General features: G+C 46.7%; 1 long non-coding RNA gene across 1 annotated transcript in view; it reads right to left on the bottom strand.

The window, feature by feature from the left end:
- Positions 1-527: 527 nt before the first annotated feature.
- The window catches only part of LOC128331329 (uncharacterized), a 47,331-nt gene continuing 29,931 nt past the window's right edge, over positions 528-17,927 (bottom strand). The window contains exons 3-7 of the long non-coding RNA XR_008310280.1: positions 13,533-13,695; positions 12,766-13,022; positions 10,747-10,824; positions 5,227-5,517; positions 528-1,003 (exon numbers count right to left, since the gene is read on the bottom strand). This is a non-coding gene — a long non-coding RNA (uncharacterized LOC128331329). The remainder of the gene's footprint in view (positions 1,004-5,226; positions 5,518-10,746; positions 10,825-12,765; positions 13,023-13,532; positions 13,696-17,927) is intronic.

Genomic DNA, 17,927 nt, shown 5'->3' with positions numbered 1-17,927 from the left:
GCGCTGCCCAGCACTCCCTCTGGTGTGGGATCGGCTCTGTCACTCACCTGGTCGCTGGCGGGGGGGGGGGGTGGTGGTGGTCACATCTGCGGAAGCCAGGTGAATTGTGGAGCTGATCCCCCACTGCAGGGAGTGCTGGGCACTGTGCTGCTGCTGCTGCTGCTTGGAGCAGCTTGTGGGTGCTGCCGGAGCACAGGTAAGCCCCTTCTAATTGATGCTTAAAGGTGCCTCTCACTGCCTCCCTGGCAGCACCTGCGCCACTGACCTCTACTGGTTCCTGTGTTCCTATACCTTCTGTTCCTGTGTATTGTGGTCTGGATTCAGATTGCTCCCTTGAGGCAGCTTGCCAAAACAGGTGTACTTCTGGTTTTTAACCTGTCTCCCTTTTTTGACAGGCTTAACATAAAATGTAATTTGGCCCTTACAGTGCTTCTTGGGTGAACAAATATAGTCTCCCCCACCCCCATCTAATCAGAGCAGTGTGACAAAGAAACAGATTTTCTTGTTTATACGCTCAGAAGAAACAGTTTATTCAAACTGCGAAAAGAAACACTGCATTGTCTCCAAGAAACTTGAGAAAAGGACTGACAATATATGGAGTGTGGAAACAGCTTTCTGGAGCTAAGTGGGAGAGAGTGCTATTGGAAGAGTTTTGTTAGCATGAAGGCTATGGCTGTGAGCCAAAGCCTATCTACTGTTTTATGGCATAATTCTCAGTGAAATCAATAGCATGAAGGTTTGCCTATTGGGCTATGAGGTTAGAGGATTTATATATTGTTCTTTAAAAATAATGAACATTTCAGAAGTTTCTTAGAGGATCTGAACTTCAGCTGCTGCGTACACAGGCTTCCCACTCTTTTCACTAACTTCAGTGAACACAGGAGGAAATCCCAGTATCTTGCATTTCATATTGGTTTTTTACATTAAAAATTTATAATTCCAGCATTTTTAGAGAAAGTGAGATCCATCCATCTGTGACAAGCATTTGAGAACAGAGATAAGCCTGTTAGAAAGAAATTTAAAAAGGAAGAGACATGTTAGTTCTTTCTTCCCTTCTCTTCACACCTTAACATTTCTAAACAGAAGACCACTAAACCTTTTTCGTGTCTTAGAGGAGGAGGCTCAATAGTGCCATGAATGCCCCACTTCCTCAACCAGTTCTATGAATGGGAGGGCATAATGGAGACTTCTGGTGTCTTTGCAATATATTTTCTTTACAAATATATAAACAAAGGACCAGGTCTCACGATCAGTGAGACCCGGTTTAGGGCGCTGAGCAGGCAGGGAGTCCTGGGCGTCCGGATCAGCTGCTCACACGATTGCCGGCTCTGTGACGGAGCCGGCAGGGGGTGGGGGGAGCGGGGTCCACGTGGCCCCCGCAAGCCCCAGTATGCCCTGCGCAAGTGCGCAGGGCATACTGGGGAGACCCCCGGTGCTTTTAAGCCTCCCGGCCAGGGGTCTACTTGTGAGTAGGCGCGGTGCGAAGGTGCGCCGTGGCTACTCACGATCGCAAAAAGCAGGTTTGCAGGAGCGCTCGCTGAATTCATGCTGAATTGAAGCAATTCACATTATTCTAACGTGAATCAAATCATCCTTAAAATAAAGAGGCTGATTTGTGTTAGAATCAAATTAACCCCAATTCAACACGAATCAATCCGCATGATTTGAACAGCCATTTTGACGGGCTTTCCCCCCTTGCTGACTGGTTTTCTGGCACTGGCTTCCGATTGGCTTGAGATCATGGTGGCTCGTTGTCATTCAAATCAATTGTGCCCACCTGTGGCTGAGGGGAGGGAAGGGAACAAAAAAGGATGGAATTTCAAAATGTTTTCAAAGGGCCTGGGAGGCAGTAAGAGCCCTTAATGTGCCCTTAAGGAAGATACATCAGGAGATGAGGGTTGACCTACTGTCCCAGAACAAATTAAAGATTCATTAAAAATCACCCAATTGCCCGATTGTTTTGCAGGTTGGGTGATAGGTAGCACCCACCATGCCCTATCACCCAACCCACTTTGGTGTCCTTAGGCACTACCAATGGGGAATAATGGGCCTGTTCATATCCCAATTATTCCCTATGCCAAAAACAGCATGCACAGCCACACAAACAAAACACACTCAAAATACAAAAAGGGGGGGGGAGAAAAGAGGAAATCTCACACGTCCCAACACAGAATATGGCGCAAAACACAGTCCAAAGAAGAATCATTGACCCAGATTCTGTGAGCCACACAGTGCTAGGTACCCTGCCCGTGCTGCATCATTTGCACAATTTGTTCTCCTGCACACTGAGACACACAATTTTGACTCCATAGCAACAGCAGCACCCTAGCTCAAGTCGAAGAACAACCCTCTCCATCTTCAGCTACATTTTGACTGAGTGTACATCTCGCAATGCAGAATGCAAATTGCAGGCAGAGAGAGCACAAACCACTAGACCAGACTAAAGCAGTGAATGGAGCACAATTTGGTTAGTCTCGACTGGAAGACACATGGAACTAATCTCACGGCAAATAATCACCCAAAAAAATATTATGCACACACTAGAAAGATCAGATTTCCACTGTCCATTTCTTCTCACCACAACACTACCATTTCATGACCATTCCATGACATACACCAAAGGCAGACCACCAAGTCCTGCCTTTTCCCATCTGAGATCCAGCAAAAGCAGATAGTCAGTCCTAATAAATCATAGCAGCAGCAATAGCACAGCAAGCATATTAAATAAACAGTACTGAGAAAGAAGCCTTCTTTCTCCTCTTCATGTCTGGTGTAAGTTGGCCTCAGGTTGGCTGGGCCCTAGCTGTGCTGACAGCATGCCAGGCTGATACATGTCAGGGCACCAATCTACACTCATCATGTCTGGTTGTGCTGCTCTGAAAAAGGTTTAGCAGTAAACGTGACCAAAATCAAAGCCTGTACTCCACCACGGCCTCCGGTTGGTGTTGGGCCATGGCCACCATTCCATTATTATCCCAGGCCTGGTGGTAGTGGGTGTGCATGTCTGTGTGTGTCAGCAGCACTGATGGGCAGACTGTGACACATTCTGTTTTTGGCTGGCCAAGGTGAGCTGACAGTGATGTTGCGATGGGTGGGGGTGACCATGAGTCATTCAGCACTCTCCATGTCCAGCTCAGTATTGCCCAGCAGTGGGGAGGTCAGCCTTGAAGAAGACCAGCTGCTCCACCAAGCCAACATCCAGGTGGTGAGGTGTCACCACATCCCTGGCCATGTAGAACACCCTCTCGCTTGGGACATTGGTTGGTGGGCATGAGAGGAGCCGTCCAGCAACCATTGCCAAGTCTGGCCAGACTTAGTGACGCATTGCCCCAAACTGGATAAGATCCATTTCAGGCTCCGCCACCATCGGCTCCTGCAGACACAGCAGAACGCTCTGCTCAGAACTGCTGCAGGGTATGGCCAGTGTCACCCATTCCCCTGGCATGGTGCCAAGGCACTCCCATTTGAATCACAGGGTGGAATGCACAGGTGGAAGTGTCGGCTGTGTTGACACAGCTAGGGACACTACACTGCTGGACCTAGAAGCGGTGCACACTGTTGCTTGGTGAGGACTGCACACTCCAAGGTGTTCTCGCACACACCTCCTGGTTCAGACCCAGCCTGCTCTTCTCTGCCAGCCTAACCTCTTGAACCAAGAGGGCCCTCCACCTGGGCAGCTCACCAGAGGTGATGGCATTTCCCTTCATAATTGGGTCACATAGGCAGGCCAAAACATGTTCTGCTGATTGACCCAACTTGCTGCTGAGCCAATCTACCACTCCAGTCCTCAAATGACCTGCCAGGGCGCAGGCTTCTGCAGTGGCCAGCGTGGTCTGGAGCTCACCCATCGTCTTCTCCAGGAGAAGAGGGTGGGCAATCCTGGCTCAGAGCTGTTGCCTTGGCACACAAGCTCCTCATTGCAAAAAGGAATGGCTCAAGTGTTAAGACCAGCTTGGAAATGAGCTTCTAGTCCATGTTGTACAGTCCACACACTCCCAAGCTAAAGCTCCTCTACAGGGCATGGATGGCTGCCTCTTGCTCTTGCAGGTGCTGGAGCAAGAGAAAGGTGGAGTACCACCATGCCTCAACATCCCTAGGGATAATGTGTTAGGGTAGGCCAAGCTGAAGCTGCCTCTTCCTGAGCATCTACCCTTCTTGCTGTAGTGGAAGTGGGCTGCTATCTTGTGGCATTTGTCCACAACAGCAGCCATGGCAGCAGCAGACCCAGCAGGACAGAGCCCTCTATATTCCCTGGCCCTAAGATCTTTGAGTCCAAGCGCATCCGTCACAACCAGGTGCAGAGTGCGCCATAATGAGGCATGCCTCAGGGTGACCAGACTGCTTGTCCACCAGCTGCACCCACTGCACACCCGGTGACGCCCTCTGTTTGAGAGCAGGAGCATGTGCAATGCACGTGCAGGAGCACTAGTCAAGGGCACAGCAGGCAGCCTAGTGCCACCAGCAGTAGCAAGGACATCTAGATGATGCTGTTCGATGTGCCTCCACATCGATGACATCCACAGATGCTTGGTGTCCTTGCCCCTGCTGACCTGTGCCCTGCAGTGGCTGCAGACAGCACATGCAGGCTCACCTTGGCAGCACTCAAAGTGGTCCCACACAGTGCTGCCACTGGTCCTGTACCATTTGGGTGCTGGCGGTACTACTGGGCCTGCTGGCTGGCCACCACCCCCACCACTACCACCCTCCATCCGGGGCCGAGTACGTCCAGGCTCAACAGGAATGAATTCCTCCTGATCCTCCTCAGACTGGGCAGGGGTTGCACTGAGAGTGGGGATTAGTGGGGGGGGAGGATGGAGAGAGGCGTCTGGCTGGGTAGTAGCTGTCAACACCTCCTCCTCCACTCCACCATGGGAAGAGCTTCTTCCCTGGCAGGGGAGGCCCCACCCTACTTTTATCTCAGCTGCCAGTCACAGGGACTTCAGAAAGGAGAGCCTGTGCACAGAAGTCTTGTTGGGGCCAAAGATTAGGGGAGTAGGTGGCTGCCCCTCTTGCCTCCCTTGTCCACACTTACCACCCCAACCAGCATTCTCGTCCCTCCTTCTGCCTGGTACTCTGGTCCAGCACCCTTATTGAGAGCATCTTCCCCTTGGGGTCTTAAATTAAATTAATCTCTAGCTCTACTCTAGTACCCTCCTAGCATCAACCAACCTGAATCCCTTCCTCCAAACTAGGCCCTATTTAAAATAAAGTGATAGGCTCACTCACCAAAACCATCATATACTTTCAGCATCTTCAGCTGGAGTCTCTGACCAGAGGCTCCAGGCGAATTACACACAGGCACTCAACAGCACAGCAGGGGTCCAGCAGCAAGATAATCCACAGGAGTGGGGGTCCAACAACAGCAAGATAATCCACAATAATGGGGTTCTAACACAACAGCAAGATAATCCATAAGAGTGGGGGATCAGTAGACAAGGTCTCTAGGCAGGCTTGCAAGGGCTCCAGGGGTCCAGCAGCAGCAGAGCAAGGCGGCAAAGCAAGGCAGCTCTCTTCCTCCTGAAGCGAGAGTAAATACACTTTGAAACTCCCTCCTTTTTTCTCCCCACTCCCTCGTCCCTCCCTGCTAGCCAATGGGGAGAGAGTTGCTACGACAACACAAAGCCAACCAGGATAAAGGAGAGTGCTAGCCTATTGGAAAGCCGTGGCAGAAAATCAATGAGCAAGGGAGAATATATGTAAATAAAGCATATAAAATGGTGGCCTCCAGGCCATCCAAACCATCAATTCAATTCAAACCAGTTTGATTCATTTTGAACTTAAACTAGAGGTCCCTTTTTGGGTGGGTCAGGTTGCCGCCCCACCACTGTGCTCTCTGCATTTCAAAAGGTACTTTCCCAGCACCTCTTTCTCCCCCCCCCCTTTTTTTAAAAGCATAAGAACAGCTATGCTGGATCAGGCCAAAGGCCCATCTAGTCCAGCATCCTGTTACACACAGTGACCCACTCACTACATGACTCTGAGAAACTCACAGGCAAGAGGTGAGGGCATGCCCTCTCTCCTGCTGTTGCTCCCCAGCAACCAGTATTCAGAGGCATCTTGCCTCTGAGGTTGGAGGTGATCTATAGCCACCAGACTAGTAGCCATTGATAGACCTGTCCTCCATGAATTAAATTAGAGCACAGGTCTATCAGTGATGAAAAGAGGCTCTCCTCCCCCTCTGTCCTCCCCATAGAATTTAAATTTAGAAAATAGGTCTAGTTGGTTTAGATTGATTCAATTTGAATTGGGCTGATTCAATTCAAATTTGAATTACTCAAATTGCAAGCTGAATAAATTTGTATTTGAATCAATTCGTACATCCTGAATGTGTAGCTCCAGTTCAGGATAGGAGGCCAAAGCCAACAGTTTTGAAGTGGCACTGTGTAGGGGAAGAATGGCAGTTCAGTCCCCAAAAAGCAAAGCAAAACTTTTGGTGGGAAAGCAGAAAATCAAGAGGTCTGGAGACAGTTCTTTAGTATTGAAGAACTACAAGGATTTATTTAAAGAAAAGGTTACAAACTAATGTGAAAAAACCTTCTGCTTAATTTTGGCTGTAGCTCATAGCTGAAGAAAGAGAAACAAACAGCCATCTCTGGAGAGACAAAATGGAGACTAACACTGGAGGAATAAAATGGGGAGGAGTCCAGCACTTTTATCCATGACACTAACCCCAGTGGACATTGCAGCTGAGAACTGATGCTGCCAGGGTCCTAGCTCCAACACACTGGAGGTAGTCCAAAGAGGAAAACCTATAGTCAAAGTATGGATCCAGCTGGCCATTTGCAGGAGAATACACATTAATGTCCATATGAACAAATACTTATATTTAAGATTGTATTGGAGTAAATCATATAACTTTGCTCACAGGCACAAATTTCCCTTATATTTGAAAGTAACAGTTTGACTTGCATTTCACCTGCTGGTTCCTTGATTCAACACAGCTGATATAGTCCATTATGGAAATGCACCAAAAAAAGGATGAGTCACAGCAGCCAAGCTTAAGCAAGTCAGTAGGTTGCCTTTCTTTTCTTTAGAAATCTTCCTTACTCTACAAGGGAAATTAACTATCTGGCCAATACACGAGGCATTAGTAAACAAAAGTGTGCCATTGAGTCGGTGTCGACTCCTGGTGACCACAGAGCCCTGTGGTTGTCTTTGGTAGAATACAGGAGGGGTTTACCATTGCCTCCTCCCGTGCAGTATGAGATGGTGCCTATATCGCTGCTGCCCAATGTAGGTGTTTCCCATAGTCTGGGAAACACAGTCTGGGAAAACATACCAGCAGGGATTTGGATTGGCAACCTCTGGCTTGCTAGTCAAGTCATTTCCCCGCTATAACATTAGACGGCTATACACTAGGCATTAGCCCCATGAGAGAAATGAACTACAAAATTGCAGCATATACCACAAGTATTATTTTACAGTTCTTGCCTGATCAAGTTGGCTGATGATCATCAATATAAACCATTCACACTCAGCTACGCATTAGAATTAACTATTTTTTACTTCATTATCAATCAATCCTGCCAGAAAGGATTCAGGAATTCGGGGTATGGGGGGAGGGGAATAAGCTACTGGAATGTCCCAACTGGCAAATCAATTTTTTGTTCCAAAGCTTCAGGACTGCTCAGCTTCGGCCATCCAACTGTTTTTGGACTGCAACTCGCATAATCCCCAGCCACAGTGACCATTAGCCAGAGATTATGGGAGTTGTAGGCCAACATCTGCAGGAGGGCCAAAGTTGAACAGCCCTGCTCTAAATGCTTCCCACAATGGGGTTCTTCCATCTTTTCTCAAAAGCCTACCAATGATGCCTAAATTATGAGACCCAGCCTTTTTGCTCAAAGCTAATCTGAGTATATGTGTTAGAAGATACACATGCCTGAATTCCACATAGCCCACCCACCCCCATTGCTTATTGCATTTATATCCCACATGTCCTCCATCATAAATCTCAAGGCAACAACATGGTGTCCTCAGGCAGTCACCCCTCCAAGGACCGAACAGACCTATACGTGCTTAGCTTCAGCTCGTGTGCCCTCATGCCATGTCTCCAGCTTCTAATATGCTGCATATGCTGCCCTGATTCAAACATCTTTCAGAACAGAAAGAGAGAGGCGCTTCTCACAATCAAAGTGGAGCACCTCAAGGTGGTGTGCGGGGAGAATGGGCTTAGCCCGCTCTCCCTGCACAAGAGCAGAGTGCTCGCCCTGGGCGGCCAGATCAGCTGCCTACACAACTACAGGCTCTGTCACGGAGCCAGTTGGGGTTGCAGGGATCATAAATCTGGGGATGCAAGGATCATAAATCGCCTGACCCCCGGAAGTCCCAGGATGCCATGTGTGAGCACATGGGGCATTCTGGGGAGACGCCCGAGGCCAGGAGGCTTGTAGGAGCCTCCTGGTCAGGGATCTCCTTGCAAGTCACCATGGTGCAAAGTCATGCCGCAGCGTCTCACAACCAGGAAAGTTTAAGGGGAGGGTGAATAAGGCGGGCTAGCTGCCACAGAACCACCCGGCTCACCCAGTGGTTCTGATGCTCACTAGAAACCAAGCTGGTCTCCCTTAGCCCAGTTTCTAGTAAGAGAGTATTTCAGTCCTCATACTGTCGGGCTAGCAGTATTTAAGGATTGAGCTGCAGCAGCAGCAGCAAACCTGGAGCTGGGAACTCCAGCTGCTGTTTCCCCATGTATTGGCCAAAAAATGGTGGGGGTGTGGTTTACAGGGGGTTACAGGGTTGCCCCCCACCCACAACTTCCTACACACTTATGTTTCATTATGGAAAATATCTGCTCAGGAACCCCAGGTGAGGTAAAAGTGTTGTGGGGGATGGCAAGTACAGAGGAAAAGCAACTGGTGAGGATGATTTTGCCACACATTAGCTGGCATTGTGTGGTAGAATGTGCGATAAATTAATTGTTTGTATGGGCTCTCTGTCATATGGGTCTTGATTTGCTTGCTTGAGTCACCTGGAGCATATGGTTCTGCCTGCACCATGAGGTGATGTACGTGCTGTCTGTGCCTCACTGTGAACTGAGTGTGCAGACTTGGTGGCAGTCCTGCCTTAGCAGCAGAGAGGATAGGACTAGATGCCCATTTGGTGCCTTCCACTTCCATAATTCTATGTGTAGTAATTAATCAAACCCATACAATCCTTTGTGATCCTGAGCATTTATATGCTTATAAACATTATATTAAGAAATATGCCCAAAACCAGAAGGAGGAAATGTGTACCTCAGCTCAGAGTGAATGCTGGGCCAATGTACACAAAATGGCCATTATGTGGAGACCACTTTAAATTGCTCCTCCCAGCAACTCTCTCTACTTGCAGAGATCTGCAGTGGAGTGATAAATGACTTAATATCCTCTGAACCATATGGTCAATAGCAACACAGAAGTGGCTTGATTGGAGATCATTACTTTCATGACCAATTTCTTGGGGTTACTGAGAAGTGGCTTGCTATCTCTCCCTTGTGGTCTGGAGTAAATATTACTCAGAAGCTCACTGAGGGGCAGGTCAGAGGTCTGGGAGGGGGAAAAACAAGGGCCTCTGTAGCCTTAATCTAATTAGAGAATGCTTTGTGTGCACTTATGCTTCAAGCATCGTTAATGTTTTACAAGTTATTTGAGACCAGCAGAGGGTTCCATGAGAACTACAAAGCAACCCACTATTTCTTCTCATTTTCCAGTCCTATAACAGACCCCTGTGGCAGAAATTGTGACCATTTAGAGCCTAAATGGATTACAAGAAACACAGAGCTACTCCTACTCCTTGATCTTTTACTCTGTAAACATTTAGTTAGGTCTCATCACAGTGGGATTCCCCACCCCATGGCTGTCAACCAGTGGTCTGAAGTGAAGTAAAGTGTGCTGTTGATTCGGTGTGGACTCCTGGCACCCACAGAGCCCTGTGGTTGTCTTTGGTAGAATACAGGAGGGTTTTGCCATTGCCATTTCCTGTGAAGTATGAGAAGACGATGCCTTTCAGCATCTTCCTAAATCGCTGTTGCCTGATATAGGTTTTCCCCATAGTCTAGGAAACATACCAGCTGGGATTCGAACCAGCAACCTCTGGCTTGCTAGTCAAGTCATTTGCTGCTGAGCCATTAGGTGTAGGGGCAGAGAAACATGTGCTGTTGTAATGTCTAATATGGCCCTTAGCATTCCATCATTTTCAGTCTACACAAACCTTCAGTTATTATCACATTTTTCTAAATTATTTACATTTGACCAGCTGAAACATAAAACAAAGCTGACAGGAAAAGTGTTGCTTAAATAAAAGAAGTCCATATTATGTTATACTTTCTCTACTCCTGGGACAAAACTTTGGCAGGCTTATATGCAGGAATGAAAGTACACTTTCCCTAGTAATTTATTTTCTGAAACCATCAATAATGGAGGAAATAGAGTGTATATTGCAGCCAAACAACATGTTAATTGAAATGTATGTAATGGTAGCCCAATTCCCCTTCCCCGCTCCCCCGCCTTCAAAAGACATTTTGGGAGGAAGCAAGGTGAAGTGAAGAAGGGAAGAAAGAGGACTATTTAACCCTTTCCATACCTCCTGTTTATCCAGTTCATATCCCCCCACCCCCACCAAGCAACTTTCTCCCCTGCCCTCAGCAGGGTTTCAAATGTACTTGTACAAGGACAAGCGTACACTGGGAATCCATATGAGTGAAAGCTGATTGTGGGTGATTTGGAGAAAGGGAAAGTCAGGGAAGGCAATGTTTAAGAGCTCCCTTACCTTGACATTTCTTTGCTTTCAAATGCACACTCCAAAAGTAGTTTCCCAAGGGTTATCTGCAGCCTGCTTATTCCACACCTGGAGGCTCATAGTAGAGGTTGTTGTTGTTGTTGTTGTTGTTGTTGTTATTATTATTACATTTATATCCCGCTCTTCCTCCAAGGAGCCCAGAGCGGTGTACTACACACTTAAGTTTCTCTTTCACAACAACCCTTTGAAGTAGACTAGGCTGAGAGAGAAGTGACTGGCCCAGAGTCACCCAGCTAGTATCATGGCTGAATGGGGATTTGAACTCGGGTCTCCCCAGTCCTAGTGCAGCACTCTAACCACTAGACCACGCTGGCTCTCTTACAGGTTACAGGGATGTGTGGCAGCCAGAGACTCATGTTTCCAACTTATATCTCCCTGCTAATGTTGAGCAAAAGGCAATAATTATGTGATGTAATTGCAGAGTTTCTCCATCCCACATCCATCAGTATAGTAAGCAAATAAAGCAAACTTTGGACCCTATTACTCCAGGCAACTTCTTTCAGCAAGCAAAAGTGACTGTGACTGACCATAACTAGTGACCAGCAGCCGTAGCATAGGCCCAAGGTCAGAGGTGCACAACTCAAATGCTCCGGTGGGCTGGAACTAAACAGGGCCGAGGTCCAATATTAGCACATTTTTACATTAATATTATCTAACAATATTAATGAAAGAAATTATTAGCTACTTGTGAATCATCCCCCCCCCGCCACACACCCCACAAAAAGAGACCCACAATTTTACCCACCAAGGATAGTGGCCAGAAAATAGGCCCTGTCCGTGCTCAGTCAAGGGGGCATTTGCAGTGCATGCCAGCCCCAAACCAATGCCAAGTCCTCCCTAAATTGCTCTTGCTTTCAAACTGTGATTCTAGGCATGCTTACTTGGGAGTAAGCCTTATTGGATACACCATGGGACATATTTCCAAATAAACATGCATAAGATGGCACTGTAAGACAGTTTCCAGAGAGAACAGAAGATAATCCCCTCAGAGAAGAGGTAACCAATTGAAAAAAGCGTGCCTTTCTGGGGTGCACTCTGCCTGTGCCCACCTGATCTTGATCCACTGCTGCTGAAGCAGCAGCAACTGGTTCATTGGTCAGTCCTTCACTGCCACATGCAGCACATCTGGTCTCAAGACCCCAACTGAAGTGAGCTGTTGCTGTTTGTCAGCCACAAGGGACAAGCCAACAGCTCTTCATGGTCCCTACTGTTGCGACATGATATTTCTAATTGGGGGATCAGAAAACAGGCCCCACTTGGTAAGACCTGGCCCTTGTGCACGCCTGCTCTAGGCTCATTTCACCATGCCTCCTTCCTTCCTTTCCTCCTTCCACTGAGCAGCAACAGTGTCTTCTGAGAGACAAGAGTTGTCTCCTCTGATTAAACCGTAGGGGAGTCAGATTAGGCTAGGCCTGGCCCAGGAAGGCCCCACTGGTCTCCCTCTTTTAAGACTGGGGGAGACCAGTGGGGGGAGGGGTAACTGCTAGGCTAGCTCAATGTCAAACCAGCTCAAGGTCGAGCTGGTTCACACATCCTTACAATAACACGAGACACTTCCAGATTTATGTCCAAGAAAACCAGAACATGGAGCCATTAAAGTATATGAAATAATATGAAATATAACTATTTTTCCCCCTTCCCTGCAAGGAGATTTTTTTCAGCATGTTTCAAAGTTCATTTAAAGAACTTGCGATTCTGAAAAGTGAGAAACCTCCCTGCAGGCAATAGTATTATAAAGCAGACTTCCTGCAGAGCACCTCATTTTTGCAAGAACAGCAGAACACTTAAGATGTCTATGATGAACAGGGGGGGGGGTGTCTGTGTGCAAAAGGTCTCAAAATGTCAGCACTTTGGGGATTCCAAATGCACCAAATTTACTTTCCCTTATTAGTAAAGCGTTGATCCAGCCTGTAGTGCCACTACAGGATTCCCAATCCTGAGGTGACCTCACTGGTTTTTCTCTCTCTGTACATCAGGGCTAAGATGTACCTCTTGTTCAATTTCTGCAGTAGTGAGGGGGAAGCAAAGCTTCATGCTGGAGGCCATTATCATTTCAAGTTGATTAAAATGTTTAAAATACTTGTGGAAGAGCTCCAGAATTTTTGCTGATGCTGGTTTCAGAAGAACTAAATGCTCCGAAGCATAGATGTGAATCGTATTTGACCACTGTGGTAGAGAAAAGCCACCTGGAGAGTTCATTTTTTCTGGGCTGCATGACAACTTTTATGTCCATCTGCATTTTAATCCTACAAGAACATAAATATTAAGCTTTATTACGTGGCATCCAGCTCGAAAATACACACTTAGTAAGGAGAATGGCATTGTTGAATGGAACTAGATCCATATGGTTATGGGCCCCAGGGGGATAACAAATGTGAACCTTACACCATATCCAGTGTCACATTACTGCAACCCCGAACATCTAAAAAGTTTTGAAATGGCCCCGTCAATGTATAAAAACTACAGTAGAAATAGCAATCACCAAATGTACATAGGAATAATGTTCAAAAACTAACTTAGTTGCAGGCCAAGGCACTAGACTTTTGCCACTGCTGCTGTTTTCATTTATAATTAAAAATGCCACCATTGGGCCTGATTTGAATAAGAAATGTGTTCTTATATGTTATACAGAAATATTCAGTGGTTTATTGGGCACCTGCTACATTGTCCAAAAGGACCTTTGGTTCGTTGAATATCAGTTATCCATTGTTACATATACGATTAAAATTACATTAATTTTGTAAATAAATACTTACAAAGCTTTGTGCGTGCCATTAATTACTCCATTGGTCACAGGATAGAATCTATGCTACAGTTCCACAGAAATGCAGAAAAGTCACAGAATGTGACAGCAGCCACAGGATTCTGTTTCATAAGACTGACTGCTCTCATTTTAAAAGAAGAGTAAGTTTCTTTTTCCTATGGATGAAAATGCAGAATAAATTAAGCAAAATAAGATAAACCACATGAATCTACTTTACTTTATACAGGCAGCAGAATCCAGCTTTTCTTGTCACTGAATTTGGGTTATCTTGGTACAGTTTGAGCTTTCTGGAGGAAGGAATAGTATGAACCGCTCAAAGCTTTAGTGGCTGTGACTATGAGCCACCAAATAACAAAACAGCCACAGAAACTCCTGGCCAACAACTACTGACTTCTGGTTTGACCGTCTGACCTAACAGATCCTTGGTTCTGACCAGTAGTGGCTGATCAGTAAGGGCAAGAGGGGCTGTTTCCTCCACAACAAAAACAAACATGCTAGTAACGATTCAGACTTACCAGCAGCCAGGGAATCCTCCAAAGCAGGGAGTTTCTTCCAGCCCATCCTCCCCTGCTTGCTTTGGTCTTACAGGCTGGAACAGCTGCTACTCAAGCTGCTCCAGCCAATCTAATTCCTAGGGGGCTCCTCCAGGCACTGCCCCCAGGAAGAACTAAAATATTGGGTTAAATTTGCACTTCCTGGTTGCTTCAGGGAGTATATTTTTAATAGGTGTTTTCCCTTTTTCCTGGGGTCAGTGCCAGAAGGAGCCCCCTAGGAATCAGATTGGTTGGAACAGCTTGAGTAGCAGCTGTTCCAGCCAGTAAGACCAAAAGAGGAAGTTGTAGGCAGGGAGGAGGGACTATAGGAAACTCCCTGCTCTAGAGGATTTCCTGGCTGCTGGGAAGTCTGATCTTTTACCAGCTTGTTTGTTTGGTGAGAGGGGGAATGCAATCCCTGCTTTCTCCCTTCTGTCCCTCTCTCTGCCTTTTGTGTCTGCCTTTGCCCCTTCCTTTTCTTCTTTCTGCCTTTCTTCCTGCTTTTTGCCCTGGCTTTTTTGCTTCTGCCTTCTTCCCATCCCACCCCGCAAAACATTTCTGTTTTCTGCTTTTGGCCCTGCTTTTCTGCTGTTTCCCCCTTCCTGTTTTCCTTCAAGCTGGCAGGCTTGGGTAAATACTCAAGCCCACTGGCATGGAGGAAAGGGGGCTAGGCTCCATCCAGCTTCGGTGACCAGGTTGTCCCCTCCCCCTCTCCACCGCTCAAGTGCCCACCAGCCACTACTGGTTCTGACCCCTTGCTTACTCTGGCCCTTGCCTCCTGCCTAAGCCTTTTGATTCCTGGCAAATAAGCTGACCCCTGGTGTATATATGGATCCTGACTTCTGCCTCAACCCTCCAGACGTGCCTTATCGACTCAACCCTCTGGGTTCCAGAGTCTTTTAGTTCTGGACTCACACTTGCAAGTACCGCTGGCCACAGCCCAGCCATCCTGACATGATCCATTATCAGGAGCTCACACAGCTCCTGAATCTTGCCTGGGGCTCCTCCACCTGGCTTTATGATTGTAAGAATCAGCCCATTATATACTAGACTTTCCCTCAAATGTACTGCATTTGAGAGAAAGTCCAGCACTGCTACTATTTACTTCCATTAGTGGTACAGAGACAACAGAGAGCACAGAAAAAATTAGCTCCAGTTTCCATTTAATCTTCTGCAACAAGCAAAAGATTTTAACTGTTTCCAGTCAATCAAGCCAGTACATGTTCCTCCCAAATGAAGGAGAATGTGGAACAGATGATATAAAGCACAGGCTTCCCTAAAGGAAAACAAAGAACATCTTAGGGTAGAAGTATAGTTCATAGTGTTGTTCCCGGGTAAATAGTAAATTCAGTGACAAGGAATCAGTTTTTCCAATAAATTGAGCTGCATATGATGTTATTCTTGGCTGATTTCCCCTGCTACATGAAGTCAATATTGAAATGAGTACTATTTGGAGAAGTTAGCTTATGGTTCTATGCAAGGATAACCTTCCATGAGGATCATTAAAGAGAAGAGCAGCTGAATAGAGATGTTTTGTAGTAATGATAAGAAACGACATAGGGTCTAATGGTAACTTTAAGAGGGCAGAGAAATAACCATTCAAAAGAACTGGACAATTTACAGCCCAAGATGCCTATGGAAAAGACTAAGTCAGTCAAGTGTGAGAGTACAAGGAAATTTCTGAATAAAAGAAAGGGGAATGTTTAAAACTGCTCTAATCTGACCTTGCAGAGGTAGATTCTAGTTTTTTTTGTGGGCTCCAAGCACCAGGAGCTCTGTGGACCCCCTTTCTGTGCCATCATGGTACCCTTCCTCATGCTTTGCCAGCATAAACAAAGACAGTCCTAGTGGGAGCAAAAAATAAACTCTCCAGAATCTCATCCACCATGAAATGGCTAAGTGCCCCAAAGAGTTGTTGCAGCAAAGCACAACTCTACTTTGCTCCTTTTAGGCACATCAGGTGCCACTATGGGAGCTATTAATAATAATATACAATGCTTGACATGATGGGCAGCCCTCCATCCATGTTAGAGACCTACTCAGGCTTCTGTGCAATATGAAAGGCAGCCCCAATGGTGTAGCACAACGGGTGGCTGCTGAATGACTTAAAACTAGTTCCATGCAGCACTCCTTCCAGTGGAAACAATGGAAGGAATGCAAGGTGGTCCAACTAGGTGGTCACCTAGAGTGCCAAGCTGGGAGGGGTGCCAATGGCCTGGGTGACGAGCTACCCATGCCAGCGCCCATTGCCCCTACAGGCAGGTGTGCACACCTGCTATTGCCAGATTGTGTGCACACCTGCTATTGTGTGCACACCTGCTATTGCCTGCTATTGCCAGATTGAGTAGGCAGGTGACCAAGCAGGTGGTCCCGATCACTGTCACCCACCCATCCACCCACTTCCCCACTTCCGCCTGCCACTCCTGCTGTGGCGTATTATAATGACATTGCCATGCCATGTGGAGACATCATTATAATGTTCCACAGCTGCCCAGAAGCAGCCAGCAGAGTAGAGAGTGGTGGTCAGAGGTGATGGGGAGAGCGGGTGGGCAGTTGGGTCCACCCGCCCACTCTCCTCACTGCCTCCACCCTGCCCTCATGCTTCTGGTATACTTTATCTACTATTTTAAGTATTATTATGTATCTTAAGTACCATTCCATATGTAATCACTTTTTATCTACTCTCACTTTTAACATGTAATCACCCTTGTACTTTATGCTGGTCTAGGACCGTAATAAAGATTGACTGACTGATTGCACTGCCTCCGCCCACTGCTCCTGCCGTGGCACATTATAAGGTTGCCATGTCGCAGCAGGCCTGCTGTGGCAGGAGCAGCAGGTGGAGGCGGCAAGAAGAGCAGGTGGGTGAGCAACAGGGACCGCCCACCTGTTTGCCCACCTGCCAGGAGGCACCTGCCCACACGGGTGAGGGGGACAGGGGGTGCTAAAGCACCTGAAGTGCCCCCATCCTTGGGCTGGCCCTGCCCAGAAGCTGTTTTAAGTCATTTTGCAGCAGCCTATTGTGCTATACTGACAGAAATGCCCTTTAAGTTGTGCATAAGCCCCAGCTGGTCACTAAAGTTGACAGAGAGCTACCCATTTTTTCAGGTAATAACAACAACAACAACAACAACAACAGTAACAATAATAATCAAAACAGTTCAATCACATTTTGCAAGGAGGTGATATTGAACAATGGCTAACAACTGGGAAAACTCATCTCATCATGAAAGACCCAGCAAAAGGTGCAGTTCCAAGTAATTATAGACCAATAACCTGCCTGCCAAACATGTTCACATTATTAACTGGAATAATAGCAGATGAAGTGATGCAACACTTATTAACTAACAAACAGCTTCCAGTTGAACAGAAAGGAAATTGCCCGAACACCAGAGGCACAAAAGACCAGCTGCTGATTGACAAAATGATTTTAGAAAATTGCAAGAGAAGAAAAACAAATCTAAGTGTTGCATGAATTGACTACAAGAAAGCCTTCGATTCATTGCCTCACACATGGATACTAAAATGTTTAGAAACAACTGGTGTCAGCAAAAACATGCAGATATTTATGAAAAAAGCAATGAGCATGTGGAGTAAACAGTTAACAATAAATGGTGAGACAATTGGACAGATTAGCATTAGAAGAGGCATTTTCCAAGGGGACTCACTATCCCTCTGTTGTTTGTAATCGCCATGACCCCACTTTCACAAATACTAAACAAAACAGGCCTCGGATACCAAACATCTAAAACATCAAGTCAAATCAACCATCTGCTGTACATGGACAATCTGAAGTTGTATGGAAAGTCCCAGTCAGAAATCGAATCACTGCTAAACACTGTCCGTATATTCAG

This window comes from Hemicordylus capensis, chromosome 1 (assembly GCF_027244095.1).
Source record: "Hemicordylus capensis ecotype Gifberg chromosome 1, rHemCap1.1.pri, whole genome shotgun sequence".
Classification (NCBI taxonomy): Eukaryota; Metazoa; Chordata; class Lepidosauria; order Squamata; family Cordylidae; genus Hemicordylus; species Hemicordylus capensis.
Note: the sequence above shows the minus strand (reverse complement) of the source record. Positions and strands in the feature narration are given on the sequence as shown.